At 40.6% G+C, this 16,603-nt stretch overlaps 1 long non-coding RNA gene across 1 annotated transcript; it reads right to left on the bottom strand.

Annotated features, from left to right (window-relative positions):
- Positions 1–360: 360 nt before the first annotated feature.
- On the bottom strand, positions 361–16,554 carry LOC106499690 (uncharacterized). The gene is made up of 4 exons (XR_010884880.1): positions 16,477–16,554; positions 4,924–5,020; positions 3,718–3,783; positions 361–499 (listed from the first exon to the last, which is right to left on the bottom strand). It is a non-coding gene; the product is annotated as an uncharacterized lncRNA (long non-coding RNA).
- Between the last annotated feature and the right edge of the window lie 49 nt (positions 16,555–16,603).

The raw sequence follows: 16,603 nt of genomic DNA, 5'->3' as shown, positions 1-16,603 counted from the left end.
GTCATAGCAATAGTCTATGATATCACCAGTAACGGCAGCCAAATTGGGACAGGCTGTTGCGTAAACAGCAGTGAATTAGCTAGCCATGGTCCAACGAACGATCCTTCAGTGGTCCAAAACATTATTCTTCTTCTATGTAATCTAATTCAGAAAGAAAAACAGACAAGGACTGATGTAACATCTACACAAATGAGGGACAGTGATCTCGTAAAACAGGGAGGAATTATCAATCACTCCTTCGCCAGAGGATCTCTGAACGCTTTGCACACTTGTGAGAAGTCCCAGTCCAACTGAAATTAGTGGAGACATTGCTAATTTCAAGTAAAATCATTCTTTTTTACATAAAGATTAAAATTTAATTTTGTTCTGTCTTCTTGTGTTTATGACTTGACTGTGATTCCTTTAATACGATCTGTTCAGTAGAGCTGGAGTCAGAAGCTGGGAGTCTCCTGCTCTGACGCTTTTTGGCTGTGAAACTTCGGCCAAACTGATTCTGCCCCTGTGTGTGGACAAAAATAATGAGAAGCTGAATGTAACATGTTATGGCTTTTGTTGTTCTGTACACTTACCAAAGACGGCTGCTTTGATGAAAAGAAAGGTCACAAAAATGCTAGTGTAAGAATAAGTTATGGTTTTCTGGCAGGACTTACTCTTAAAGAATGATGTGTATCTGGAAACCAAATGCTAGGAGGTCACAAAGCATTAAAACTCTGCAGAATTTAAAGAGATTTATACTTTAAGATTCAAGAACAGTCTGCGACAACTTTTTGAATAATATAATCACTGCCAGACTCACTCTGAAGTAGAAACCTGAAAATTAATTAGTAAGATTTGGCACTCCTGTAAAAGCCATCCTGGCCTTAATAACAGCCAGCAACTCTTGCAGTAAGGGTGTTTTCTTCTCTTCCTATTCAGGCGGGCCCAGATGGCTGTGCTTTCTGCATCACCTCCCTCTACAGTTCAGTGGTTCGCACAAGTCTAGCTACATTACAGGCACGCAACGGAAAGGCAGCACAAGAGGAGACTGCAGAGCAAACATTTAAACATTTTGCTGAATAATCTCAAGTAATTACTTTATCCAGTGCTCTCTGCCAGCCCTTGGAATGACAGGCAGGCAGTAATCATGAAATGTGGGTCTCCCATATGGCAGGCAAGGATCTAAATGTTTCATTCCTGTTACATCTCGATCCAAACAGTTCCTGGCATATGTTCATTAGGGAATATGTTTTTCACTTAGTGCATGAGATTTTAGTCATCTGTGAGAGCAGGTGCTTTGTTCCAGCACTGAAGTGTTTAGTTATTCCTTATATACTCTTTGCATGTAGACTTAGCTAAATGCTAAGAAGTAAGGCCATTTCAGCCTTTTTCAGCTACCTATTAAACACAGAGTCCCAGATTAAGCCTTGGGAGATGTAACTCCCAGGTAAAGCTCAGCCAAGTAAGCCAGAATAGCAACAGAAGAGGGGAACATGTCCCGACGTGGCCTTCAGTGGGAGTGCAAAACCAGAGGGACATTCTGAAGACCAGGGGCAGGGGCAGAAACGCAGCAGAGGAGGAACATAAATCATACTGATATATCATTTACTATACAGCCTCTCCACTCACGCGTGCCTTTCCATTCTGCAGTTCATGTCACCCATTTTTTGTATGCCAGTGCCAAAACATTGGCATAGGTTAATGCCAAAGCAATAAAAGTTGTGCTGATTTATTACTACCCATTAATGATTAGGTTTCCCATCCAGCTATATCAACATTGAGTGTTATCATTCCAGTGATATGGGTTTTTTTTTAAACATAGAAATCAGTGGCTGGTTTTACAGAAGCAGTATCTGTTGATCATCATGTTAAAGGTAAATGTGGTTTTACAGCACCTTCTTACTTTCACCTTCAGTTCTACGACAACTTAGTGCTTATTACATGCTAAATATAACTCAGAAGAACCTGAGAGCTGTTACATGTGCTGAGATGTCCAGGAATTCTGGACATACCCTGGATGAAAATATGAGACTAATGAACAGAATGGAAAGCCCCAGAAGTCTGAATTCTTCAAGATACCCAGTGTAATGTGCACATTAGAAATATAGTAAATAAAGGATTTAATCCAATTTCTTTTTTAAAGAAAGTCTATGTTACTTGAACAAGTAATACAGGTTTTAACATTAATTTAACAAAAGCTAAACATTAACTCAGCAATGGTGCAGGACTTGATTGTTACATAATTATTCGAAGCAACTGCACCCACAAAGTGATTTAAATTGAATGCTATTGTAAGAGACTTCATGGAAAATCCTCTGGGTTTGCACACTGTCTTCACCATTGTGTTACATGCCTGGAGCCTCTGGCTAATACTAAGAATCACAAGACTTTTAATGTTAATAATCATAAGACTTGTCTTTCTACAGCAGCTTTACCAACTCCCAGTCTGCCTAGCACAGCTTCCTGGGTAAGTGCTTTTATTCTTTTTGGCTTCTCAATCCAGGGCAGTACCACAGTTTCAAAGATTACAGCACCTGCACAAATGGAATGCCTTAGTATTTGCTAGTTACCCTGGTTTGTAATTACCTTTACTAAATGTATTTGCATGATATATAACATGACAACAATTTAAAATAAAGCCACCTTCATTTCCTAAAATAAAGTCTGCATAAATTTAGAGGTTTCTCTCTCTCCAATATTATCCAGCTATCAAGATGCTTCCTCAGAGATGTGCCTGGGAATTTGTTTTCTATACCAACCCTACCTCCTTAGGTTTCTCTTTGTGAGAGACAATGAAGATCTGGGGACAAATGCAGCCTTTAGATCTAAACCTATTTCCTTCCCCTACTGCAAATTTCTGTAAACTCTAATTTAATCAGTGTGCTAATTTTATCATAAAAGATTGTTTCCTATCACATTAAAATTCTTTAAAATGCTAATGCCTAGTACATGAATAGGTGGAGCCTCTCTCTTATCCAGAAAGCAGACAAAACCTGTTAAGGGTTCCCTTGTGGCTTAACTTGTTATAAACAAATCATTAATCTATTTGAGGAAATGGCCTCTTCTAGCCAGCAGGTTTCATTTCTAAGGTTGTGGTTATACGGTCACTTTAATCTCACATAAAACCATGCTGCTGCAGAAACAGATGGTCTCACCCTCTTTCCTTGCTCTTGCCGCTGGTCCCTATCTTCTTCCTTGGGTTGGCACAACCAGTTCTGTTGCTGTATAAAGAACCGGATCAACGATCCGAATCAGCTGAAAATTAATCTTAATTCTTTTTGTTCTGAGTTAGCTTAGGGAGAGTCCAACCCCTTTCATCAGTAGTTTGGATTTATGCCAGAGTAAAGCAGCTGTTTGTAACCACTGAAACTTATTTAAACATATTTACATTAACAATCATATTTTAATACTGTCAGATAAATGACATTAATGTATGTGAATCATTAGTAGCTCTTGTCTGAGATGACATCCAAATATTAGTAGACATTCAGAGAGGCTGATTAATTTGGGGTACAAGCCCTCTAGTCCTTCCTTTAAGAGACACAATGTCTACTAGCTTTTCTGGTATACAGTTCAAAATTCAGAATGTACTCGAAAACATAAAGTATTTATAGTAAATAGATAATTAAGTTATGGGCATCTTTTTTAATAACTTCAGAATAGAAGGGTTTATATATTAGATGACACAGGGAATGCCAAAAATATTCTGTTCAAAAGAAAAGGCTTGAAGGTAATCATTACCTCATTAATGGTCAATTGTAAGCAAATCTTAAACAGTCCACGCTGGTGCTCTCATTGTTTCAAAGCCTGCAAAGACAACAGTTCAGATTCAATCAACCAATAAAAATAAGTTTCCTTCCTAAGTACATGTTCATTCAAGTCTATTTCCTCTATTAATTTCTCCATTTATTAGGTTCAAGATTTTTACTCAAGATTAATTGAGATTAGATGTTAGATGCATGGTCAGAGTACACTTGCTAGCATTAATCTATTTCTGTTTAGGAAATCATTTTATCGTCTTCAGACAAATGCTTTTTTGCCTAATGATATTAAAAATGTGCCTGTCTTTCAACATAGGCATTTTGACTAATTACCCAGGCTATTTTCTTCTTTGAATTAGCAGCACAGTAAAGCTGTAATCTACTATAAACTTCTGTTCATGTTACTTGAAGTAAAATACCTGTTCATGCTACTTGAAGTAAAATAATGGTAAAATACCATTAAAAAAATATATCTTTCAAATCTCAGTGTTAGAGTCTTAATTCCTATTTATAAACTTTCCCATAAAGATAAATATTGTAGCTGGTATTTGCTTAATACTCCACTGCCAAAACTTCTTACCCTGAATTAGCACTTCCACCTTCCTCTTTACTTTATAAAGTAGCCTGGAAAGCTAGAAAACACCCAAGTTCCTTCTAGTCCACATTCTTTCAAAAATCCTACTTAAGTTCAAAGTTAAGTACTGAAGCTAGTAGACACTGACATAAAAAGATCAGTGACGAGGAGATGTCAGCAAAATTCAAATCAGAAATAAGATGTTTGTTTTTAACTCCTAAGAAAGTTAATATTGGAGCAAATTACCTACCAGCGCAGTAAATTCTTCCACACGTGGTATACTTAATGAAGAGCTCTGACTTAAGCGCAATGAGGAAAACAGCTGCAGTGGTTTGATGCATTGCTACCCCCAGCTGTCCTGCCACCCCCTCTGCCGGAGGACATTTCCACAGCCAAACTGCTTCATTTCACAGTCTGGCATATTTGCTCTAATTGCCTGTGAAAGTCAGTTCACGCTAAAACGCTAGACTGTGAACCTCAGCTGGTGCGGCCTGGACGCGCACCCCCTTCTGCCAACTATGGGGCAGAGGAGAAAAATTGGTAGAAGACAGCAGCTACGGATAACAGTGCTACTACGGGAAGCCCTTTTCTCTCTCGTCCGCTGTCACTTACGCTGAACTCCCGCGCTGTTCTCTCTGTTCTGCCATGTAGCTGTTTGTACAGCTGAATGGTGAACTCTTGTAGGGAACTCATCCAAAGTAAAAATAACCTAGAAAAAGAAAAAAGCCACATTGGCTCCACAGTTTGATTCTCTATGCAACTCAAAAGATGGTCACACTCGCAGATGTGGGAATAGTCTGGCGTTTGGACTAAGCGACGGAAACAGGAACTGCTTAAAATGGGATAATTAGCAGAAGAAAAGCTCTTCAAAGCCTGCTCTAAAACTGATGTCTCCCTAAAATAAATACTCCAAACTGGTGGACAGCAACATCAATTCATGCAGGAATTTCAAATGAGCTAATTGCTCCATCGGGCCTTACACCTTACCTCAAGTACGTCTGCTTCAGTTCAAGCTTTACTGAAGCTGAGAATCCGGCCCTATAGGCAAGAATGAATACGATTTACCAGAATTCCTTATCAAACAGTCTTTATGACATGGGCAGAAATGATTCAAAATATAACTCTGCCTTCCTTATTATTCTGCTACATTCAAGATCTCTGTACTTGAAATGTGGAGTTTTGAACTGAATTTTTAGAGGATTCTGACAGCATCCTGCATAGGTAGTAACAATTAGTAGGTATGTTTAGGAAATAAATGTTTCCTTTTAGAAAACCTCTACTTGTAAGGATTCTAAATTTGTTTGGTGGAAATCCTCATTTTTTTGGTAATATCTGACTCAAGCTGGTAATTCGGAGGTTATTTGTATTACAGGAACTTTCGTAAAACCTATCACCCATTCTAAAGGGATTAGCAATGTCATTCCTAAATTCCAGGCATTAACTAACTGTAGGTACAGTTGATCTAGTTGGGTATTCACCACTGTTTCTTCTAGCTACAACAGCCTTCACCTCCCTTTAAATTAATAAAACAAACAGACAGACAGTCAAGTGTACTTCTGGCACAGAATAGACGCCTTTTTTGATCCCTAGAGTAGGCAGTCTATTGACTGTGTATTAATTAATTCCTGTAGCCTGCTTTCTATAAAGTACTGTGGGATTTTTGATAGAAAATATCCCAGTAGGCATGAAGTATTAATAGAATTATTTAAAAATTCTGAACATCTAAATCACTACAGTACTTAGCAGTAATTCCCACTATAAACATAATTATTAAAATAAAGTAAAACTGTTTTATACTTAGAATGCAACTTGTTTAGAGCAAAAATGCTGTTTTAAGCAAAGTGTGGAACTGCATTTGCACACGTTTTCTTATATCATTGAAAGTCCACAAGCAAAATAAATTCAGTAGTCTAAAAAATATGTTATAAGCGCCGCTGCAGTTGTAGATTGATTACATCATGCTGATATACCATAACAACATGTGCTCGGAGCAGCCTTAGGCCCGGTTTTGGGAGGCGCTGCGAGGCGGGCAGGGCGCAGTGCCCCAGCGCTCCCCGCGCCGCTGGGCACCGGGTTTCCCAGCCATGCGGCAGCTCGCGGCACAAGCTGCCCTTGCCCTGCTCCCCCTGCTCCTTCCCGCTTCTGTGCCACAGCCCTTCCCCAAGCACCCCGAAAGCTGGTCTGAGCTGCTTCCGCAAGCTAGACCATCACTATTACTCAGTTCTTTGCAATTAGAAATTATCTGTAACCCATTCTTTGCTTCTGTGATGAAAATCACAGCGCAGCTGAATAAACAGTTTTTGCCTGCACATAAGGGTGCAGGGAAGGCGCCCGAGAAGAAGGTTATAGTGGGAACTTCTTAAACCAGCCTCTCTGCTAAAGAAAATGTATCACGGAGCTGCAGCCAAAGTCTTGTTGCTATTTGACCACTTGGTATCTGCAGGAACATAGACCTCAAAGATTTATTTTAACATTGCTCTGTATGAATCAACATCAGAGATTGTGCTATTTTATTCCTTGTCTTTCATTTAGAAGACACCTTCATTTATAAGAAACCAAGGCTGTTACTATGTAAACTGTACTTCACGTGGCTTTTTTGCTTTTTATATACAATTTAGTCTACTAAAAATAACTATAGTTTGACAAAGTGCATAAAAATAAACAACTGGAGTTAAGCAAAGCATTTATTAACTCAGATGAAATGCATTGAAAATATATTTTGGGGGATAAACTGCATATATTCACTGCTATTATGATGAAGAGTGCTATTGCTTTGCATGCCTTGAGTCTCACCGTTCACACACCCAGAACCCGCTTTCCAAACTGAGCACGAAAACATCAACACTATCCCATCCTGAGAGTAGTTACAGCAGATAAAGCATTTTATTTCGACTTAACAGGCAATCAAACCTTTTCTGGATCTTTTGTATTACAGAGTGGCTGCACAAAAGGAGATTTAATCCACAAACTCACATTTCCAAACCAGGAAAGCAACTTGGGCTTGGGACTTCGGAGCGTCCCTGCCGAAAACCGAGTGGTGGGTAGTGAACCGAACAGCTCTCTGAAGACACCAGGGTCTTTGTTAGATTCTTGCACTTCTGATAAGAGCTAACTGATAGCTGGGTCAATGCAGTCCTTGTATCTGAAACAGGTAGTGTGACTTCTTCAAACACATTTCAGATGACTACAGATATTTATTCTTCATTTTGTTTAGAGATGCACTTCGGGTACTAAACAACTTTTTTTTTTTTTTTAGTTTAGGTCAACTTTTATGTGAGATTTTCAGAGTTTTCAAACATCTTGTTCTGTGACTGTTTCTATATACACAAATAGACAAAATGCTGACACCCAAGCTGATCCCATTTTATCTATGTTTTATGTGAGCTGCCCATTCTCATCCTGCAGCTGACCTCATAAAAACCTTTTGCCCAATATTGTTTTAACCTGGGCTTATTTGCACAACTGAAGATGTAGGTTTATGAACTTTTTTTTTTTTCAAGTCAAACTCCAACCATAACTACTGTTTCCAAATGTGTCAGAAATTGATAGTTACAATTTGTTTTAATTTAAAATCAGATCAAAGTGGAGACCACACAACTTTTCAGTCCCTTTTTTTCCATCCCTCTTTCAGCCATCATGTATGATTCAAGGCATGTATGATTCTAAGCAGAAGAAAAATACATTTTCAACTAGTGATTAATTCATACTAAATTTGCAGGTTCTGACTGAAAAGCATTTTTAAAGAAGAGCAGGGTTTACGGCCCTTTTCACCACAGGCTATGTGCTGATAATTAAATCACACCAGTAAACTGATGCAGCATTATATCTTTACTAGTATGAAAGCACTGTAATAGACAGCTTAAATCCTAGAACCTGTAGTAAATTAAAAAGTCCTCTGAGGCCATCACTATTTGACCTCTCAGCCAGCCTGCTTGCTGCATGCCAGGCAGGGCAAAGGAAAGTCAGTTCTACTTTTGGCAACCACCTGTGTGCTAACACTGTGTCTTCTTAACGCTTGCCCAAATTTCCTCCTATTCCTGGCAAGTAAGACTTTCAAATGTTTCCTACCTGAGAAATTTGAGACAGTTGGTAAAGATCCTGTGAAAGGCAAACCACCCATAGAATATTGTAATTTAAAGGAGAATTAAACTACAGCAAACTGACTTCTGAATCAGATAATCCTCACACACATTTAGTGGGCTTTACTTTATGTGCGTTGGCTTAATAGGTTTAATTTGTCTCAGCCTTTTAGGATGTTTTCACATAGGCAAAAGCCTTTGCCATCCGGACCCATGAATGCGGAGGGCCATCACGTCTGCTTGGCAGTCCTGCTCAGCAAACTTCTGCTTTCCTGACTCAGGAAGCAGCGGACTTGTCCTGTAATCAGAAACATTTCAGTTGTCCCCTCATCAGCTGCCACTGCCAATGGAGCAGGCATCTGGCCAGCTGGAAGGGAGATGGCTGTCCACTGGGTGAACCTGAAGGCCAGTGAATGCCTCCTTCTTGGCTTGTTGGACTGCACACGGCATCTGTGAGAGCGAGGGGCACAGACAGCAGCAGCACAGGACCTCTAGATATTTTCGTTATGAGAGGCCAGGAGGCTCATGCCAAGAGAAAGGTCCCAGCTAACTACTTCAGGAGAACTCCTTGCAGTGTATTCAGTGCTCCAATGTTATTTTTTTCATAGATGTTTCATTTGGTAACTGGAATCGAGAAAAAAATAAGCCTTTTCTCTTGCATTTCCATTTTCTAAAATTAATATTTTTATCACCTCTTCTTTTACCTTGGTCCTGTACTCTCTCCCCAATTTATAAATATTATCAGATCCATAACAGCACTAGCAACCCTAGAGCCATTTTTTAAGAATGAAATAACTGTAATTATGTGTGTATATATATATACATATATATTATTTGTGTATAGACATACACACATATATATGTATTATGTGTATATATATATCTTTATATAAGTAGAGATATATGTATTTGTGTGTGTGTGTGTGTGTGTGTGTGTATATGCATAAAAATAACCTTTTTTAGTTGGAGCAGTTCACTGATCTGACCAACCACAGGGCCGTATGCGCATGGGTGCTGGCACAGGGGACAGGCAAAACACCAGAGTCAGCAGCGTCCTTAGCAGGGGTAAGCGCAACCGGAGATGGCAGCAGCTGTCGGACAAGTTCAGCTGGGTCACGAAACTGTACCCTCAGTTCAGCTGCAAAGCGCAGCCGGACTCGCAGCCCCTCGCTGGGGCTCGCATCCCCCCGCCATGGCCCAGTGCTTCCCTGCCTCTGTGGGGAGTAAGCGCAGGGGGCTAAACAAGCAGAAAACTATTTATCTCTGTTGTGGAATTAGTTTGTACTCTTCAGTGCCATGTTCCACCGCCTCTCCCAAACCCAGCTTTAAATTTAGCTGTCTGACGCAGGTAACTACACCCGTGCTCAGACAACCTCAAAATGTTCTGTTTTAACTACATTAATCTAGTTAAAAGGTAGCTCTTGCGTGCTGCTATGACCAATCTTTCTACTATTTTACCAATCCACTGTACGAGTTCGAGCAGCTGACTGAGGCACAATCTGGCTTCCAATACGTTTTTACAGCCTGATGATGTTGCAAGCAAAAGTACTTTTGCTTTGATTTTACTCTGATCTTTAACTAATGTTTTTAACTCATCACAAGAGCACGTAGTACTAAAAGAATACCAAAAAAAAAGAAAAAAAAAAGGCATGTCCTGGCAGCCTCAGATTTTAGAGTCAGGACTGTACAGATGAGGATATCAGTGCTGGTGGGAAGGCTGCCAAAACAGAAAATAAACATGTATGATATAAAGAGAATTGACTTTGATCTTGCTTCTATATCATTTTTTAGCTAAATGCAGAGAAGCTGTGCTGTGTTAGAACAGAATCAGGGATTTCAGGTTGAAACAACATGGCACAAATGTGGAACGATCAAAATACACATAAAGTAATTACTATTACATTTGAATTAGCCAAAACAATGATATTTAGATTGTACCTTTTACTTAGGCATATCAAAGTTAACAAATATAACAGTATAATTATTTTATAAGCAGTGGAAAAATGAAGCACAGAATTTATAACGTGACTAGTGTCAGTCTGGGAGGACTTAATTTTTTTCTGCACATTCCCTGTTGCATTGGCTGTTGCACTAGAAAGCCTTACAGCCTTATCGTCAGTCCCTGCACCTGAATTTACAAGGCTGCAAACAGCTGTGTTAGCAGGATCCTGTCATTTTGCACTCTTCAAAAGTATTCTGTCTCCATTCTCATCAGATAAAGAGATGCTATTTAAAAAAAAAAAAGAAGAAAATAAGGGAAGTGAGGGACTTTCCATCTGAGTGGGACTTGGCAGGTCTGCTGAAAGATTGTGAAAAGGCCCATGCTGCATTCCAGGTGGTGGGAGGGGAGGAGGAATGCTGCACTAATTCTCCCTCCGGCCAGACTGATGTCCAGAACAGATTTTTCACTGCAGATGAAACGGCAATATTCTGCCATGTTACTGTGTCCTGAGGGGACGTTAAACATTTTTTCACTTCAGTTTAGAGTTAAGAGGTAAGTCTGGTCCGTACTACTACAAATATTAACCATGCAAGAGCTGGAAATTCTGCTCTAGCAGACATTTTTACAGTACACAAAGAAGCACAGGCGCTGATGGACAAAACCTTGCCATGAAACTGTAGGATACCACAGCCTTCAGGAAGCCATGATACAGCCCATCATGAAGTACAATGTTTGAGACTGCAGTCAGTTTTGCATATATGCAGAACAGAGCCAAAGTGAATGAATGAAATTAAAGTGCTAGCTATGGACTGTTACTTCAGCCACTCAAGCTTCAGCAACTGCATCCAGACTTGTGCTTAGAGAGTAAGGGAAGAAATGCATCACGCCGGTGTGTGCCTGGATTCTCAGGGAATTTGGGAACAAGAACCATTTTCTGACTCAGGCAGTTAACCAAAACTGCAGGTCTTGCTGGCTGTTTGTTTTCTGGGAGAAGCTTATTATATGACCACAGCAATAGTATGTACCACATTTGACAGTGCAGAGAGAGTACTAAACCTCTCTTAAATTCCAGCTCTGAGGTATGATCTAATATTTTTATGCATGGGCCTCACAAGAAAGAGAAGGGGAGAAAGATTACTCAGGACAGCTCTTGAAAACCTTTGCACAGTTCCCACTAGCTAGGATAGTAATAAGCTCTAGTTCTCTCACAGCTATTTTCTGGAGCTAAAATAATGCTACATATGTTCATAAGTCTTCAATACAGAAATACAGTATTTCTGTTAAGAACATGGTAACTCGCATATAAGCACCCTTGGCAAGTCCAAACTTACCCAAGCACTTAGCTTTTTCTCCTTCAGACCTCCCTCACTGTCTTTAGGTACAAAAAGAGCATTAGTATAATCAAGATACATGACAGATAATGCTTTCCTACCCCTTAATTTTCTTCACTGACCTACTTCTCACAAAAGCCCTTCCCCTTCTTTACAAAGTGTATTCAAAGATTTTGTAAATATAACATAGAAACACTACGCCTCACACTCTTATTATTTCAGTCTCAGAATCTCTCAGTCTCTTTAAATATATATACAATATATTATATGAACTGACAGATTGCTTCTTATTCAACCATTTCCAGGAAAGAGAGATTTCAGCCACGGGGTGAGGGTGGGGGTGAGCAGGGTATGAACTGCAAATTAGAAACAATTAAGGTCTTATATTAGAATTATGTGAGCATTTAATAGCTTGTGTTTTGAATTGTGAACTATAGAGCACCTGTAGAGAAAGATCTACCTATTTACATATCAAAGACCATGCAGGCATAAAGAATCTCAGCTAAATTTTTACAAGTAATTTCTGAAAGGTTATATATCTGGAATAAAATTCTAGAATGAATCAAATATTAGGGAGACTTTAAGCTTCAGCTCTTTTTAAACATTTTTTCAAGCATCTTAAGTATATAAAATGCTTTTACCAGAATAAAAAAAAGTGTTTCTCTGTGTAGACCAATGACAGCGTGATCAGCATCCAGTAATACTAATGTATTTTCTTCTGTAATGTTAATATATGAGGATGCAAAATCTTGCCTATCTAAAAAATATTTTAAGATATCTATTTTGTTTTGTTTTCAGAACTATTTTTATATCTTTGTTATAAAGTTAGAATAATTACTGTAATTCCATGATAACAAATGTTATCTGGCAATTAATACTAATTTCTTCATATCCTATAACATCACTCACCTATTTCTTATATTTTGAAATTGAAGATTCCTTTTTGAGTCCTACAATAATAAATACAGCATAAGTGCATTGTCTCACTAATTATTATGTTTATGTAAAAATAGATGTACCGTATTCAACTAGATTGAAGATAGGAAGATCTCAGGTGAGCTTCCTCACTGTTCCCATGCTTAAACAATACTGAGAAAGTGGCCTGGGATCTAATTTTCCCTCCTTACTGAATTGTGGTCATGACAACCATCTGTACAAGGATAAGCTTTACAGTACTGTCTTGTTCAAGGTTATCATTTTGACGTTATGTTGGGTGATACGATAAGGGAATGGAAATAATACTCTACAGCAGTTGGTGTCCTCAGCTACATAAACTGTTGACTTAAATGTTTGTTTTTTGTGTGTTTTGAGTTGTTTACTTTTAATATTTGAGGAAAGTGTAAAAACATAACACCAGCTTTAGAATATGATAACATTCAAGAGAAAGGCCATTGTCAAAGGGATATGACACTATTTCTGACTATTTAAATTTGATTTAAATTTATCCAGCTTTACAGGGTACAGAGAATTTACGTTTTGAATATGAAATATAAATTTTCTCTGTTGTCACAGAAAGGCAAGATACAATTTCAAAAAGCAAAGACTTTGCTGTTATTCGTTTTTTATGGCAAAAACTTACCTAACAATAAGAGGTAAAAATGTGTGAGGTCAGTATTCTTTAACTCCCTTTGGAAGTAGAGCTATTTGTGAAAGGAGGTGGAATAAAGCTGAAAATATTTATTATTAGGCAGAACCTGATAATGAAAGTCTTTTTTTTTTTTTTTCTGAAACTCCTACACAAGAAAACCCTTACTGACATTTGAGGAGAAGTAATTTAATTTGGCCTTGGCCACTCTGTGCCAAAAAGTATGTATGTAATATGTCAGGAATTGAAAACACAATAGCAGAGATTGCGTAAACTGTATGTGCAAATACTTTCAAGGTATTATCAAAAGGCAAAAAATAAAATAAAACAGGAACGTCCATTCTAAAGCCATGACATACAGTCTTACTGGATGTTATCAGAAGCAATAACTAGTTGTTTTACTACTAGTGCTGAATAGAAAGCAGACGAGGATTCTAGTTTGCTCAGAATCAGGTTAATGGTACATGTCTCACAGACATTGGAATTGTACAGAGTGTCTAAACTAGGCTGGCTTTTACTTTTGCCATTACTTCTTTGCCCCACATATGCCAGTGATAACTAGGATCCTTTCTGCTGCAATTATAGGTTTCAGCATTTGCTGACTTAAGCATTTTAATTTGAAAACCATTTATAAAAGAATCATTTGCACATTTGCAGTAAGAGTCCCAACCCTGCAATAACCTCATCAGGTTGGGCAAAAGAACTATGAAAGTGACTGTTCCAGTGCAGGTTTCTCCTCCAAGAGTACAAGTAATTGAATTTAGTCCCTATGTCTAGGTATTCCTCAAACATTTGATTTACTTGGTCTAGTAAATGGATCAGGTGAATAAGACTCACATGGTGATGTCTCTAGAAAGGAGCTTCCTGTATGATGACGATTCAGTGATCTGCTAAACTTCTTAAACACTGAAGTTACTAAATTACGGTGATGGAAGACGGGGTGTCTGTGTGAGGTACATGGATTGGAATTTTTCTAGCTATCAGTAATAGCTGGCCTTAAAAGGAAACAGCAGTTAAAATGGCTTTATTTGGGATTTGGCTGTGAGCCCATATTGTGCTTCATAGAAATTCTGAGAGAAAAATATTATGTGGAATCAAGTTTGTGGGGATAATATTGATATGGTCTGCTGTTTGTAGTAATAAAGCTAATAGTAACAAGCTTTGGGAGCAAAGTTCTGGACTAACTAGTGCAATCCCTCTAATAGCCAACTTATCAGTTTATCAAACTTTAATAATCCTTATTTACTGTGGGGATTCCTAGTTTCTTTGGTGGTGCCCTCAAATAAAGGTAATGCTATTACAGCAGCAACTCCTAGCTCTGTGACAAGTGGTGCTTTATGTATAGGATGGGGCCATGCAGCTCTGCAGCTTTATGCTGGTGTTATGTGAATGGTTTTGAGGAACAATATTCCAAGGAAAATGAGGGTAGAGCTAGCACATGTCTCACTGATCAGGAAGGGTTTTTCATTTCTTTTATAGGGGGTAGTGGTGGTCAACTAAAAAATTTACATTGGGGGGATTGTACTTTGAGAGGTTCTGATTTAAGTAATTTCAAAAATACAGCAGAAACAGGCTGGTAAGGCCCCCAAGGGTGACTGTAAAAAGAGTAAGTTGTGAGAGAGCCAATTATTGCTGCTTAGTCATGTTCATCCTATTGCTGATAAAAAAATCTTGCTTTTTAACTGGCTTAACACTGGCTCTCACACTACTATTATCAGTGTAACTAAAAAATAAATACTTGCACGTGAGTTTTTCTCAGATTAAGTGCAACGTTTTTTCTTGCCTTTAGTACTAATGGTACCTGACTGCTGTTAGCAATATCTCAAAATATATGAAGAGCAGTCTGTGGCCATTGTGCTGTGCAAGCCTGTTCTTTGCAGATTTAGAGGCCATCACGATTACTGAGCAGTGGCTAGTTAGCACATCCAAGGGAGAATTATTCCTTAAAACTTGTATTTTAAACCATTGTGAACAAGAAGAGATTTAGATCATATATAGTTTTACTTTGATGTACCTCAGAGTTGGCCAGACTAAGTGAAAAGCTGTGACAAAGTGAAAGCTGTGTCAGACTCCTCTGCTCTACCCAAACTTCCCTCCCTTTGCCCCTCTCCAGGGCGACAAATTGGCTCCACGTCCCTCAGGACCGTGTGCATCCAGGAGTTACTCCTCTAGGGACCATGGACCCAGGGAGGCTGGCGAGCTACTCTGCCGCTGCCCCAGAAGAGGGTCGGCAAGCAGATCCAGCGGTCTCGTTTTCAATGGCTGATCCTTCTGCGGAAGAAGGCTTGGAAAGCTCGTCCGATACCCGAGGTGGAGGGCGCAGGCCAGGTGGGCTGCGAGTCAGAAATTCGTGCTGTACTTGGCCGAGGTCGGCTGTTCCCTGTTTGCCTATTACGCGAGTCGGTCCGGTGAGATCCCATCTAGTAAATATTTGCATTCGGCTATTGCTTAGAGTCTGAACCATGCCGAGTAACTGCCCTTACGGGACCGGGGCAACTCGCTATTGTGTCACTGCGCAATGGCTGCACTTAATCATAGCTGCTACTGAGGCTGTGCTAATATTACAGCCTAAGAAACTATCCATAAAAACAAGCTGCTCATGATGATGAAAACTGAAATGCCTATTTCACGTAACTGCTACAGCTGCTGCTAGAAACAGAAACTGAAGTTCAGTGCAGCTCCTAAAATGGCAGTATCCTGACGACTGTCCCTGCAGAGGAGCTTCTCCTCCAGGCCGCTGCCCTGGGCAGGAAGAGGCTCCCGGGCAGCCCCGCTACCTGCGCCGGGGAGGACACGGCAGGCGCCCGGCGGCCCTCGGGGCGCGACGCCGGCTGCCGCCGCCCGGGCAGGGCCCTTCCCGCCCTGCCTGGATCATTCTAGACGCCGGGGCGGCGCGGGGCCCGGCCGACCCCGCGTCACGGCCCGGCCGACCCCGCGTCACGGCCCCGGCCCAGGTGCGCGGCCGGGAGCAGGTGGGCGGCGCGGGGCAGGCGGGCGGGCGGCGGGCAGGGCCGCGCCGGTCCCCGCGGGGCCGCGCCGCCCCGGCGGCACCTCCCGCCTCGCCACAGGTGCGACGGGGAAACAATAGGCGGAGGCGCGCGGGGCGGCGCGCACCCCTCGCCGCTGCCGCAACGAGTCCCGGCCGCGAGCAGGGATATTCTTCCTCCCTCGGCGAGCACGCCTAAAGTAGTCCCTCTTTGTTCACCAGCGGGCAAGGTTCGGCCTCACCTGTGTCCTTCCGCCGCAGCGCGGCGCCGCCCCGCCCCCCGGCCGGGGAGCTGCCTGTCGGCGCAGGCGGGGCCCGGCCGGGGCGGGGCCGCGGCTCTTTGTGCTCCCACAATGCACCAGCTTCTCC

The sequence above is a fragment of the Apteryx mantelli genome, chromosome 8 (assembly GCF_036417845.1).
Source record: "Apteryx mantelli isolate bAptMan1 chromosome 8, bAptMan1.hap1, whole genome shotgun sequence".
NCBI classification, from domain to species: domain Eukaryota; kingdom Metazoa; phylum Chordata; class Aves; order Apterygiformes; family Apterygidae; genus Apteryx; species Apteryx mantelli.
The sequence above is the reverse complement of the archived record's forward strand: the minus strand, read 5'-3'. Positions and strand labels throughout refer to the sequence as shown.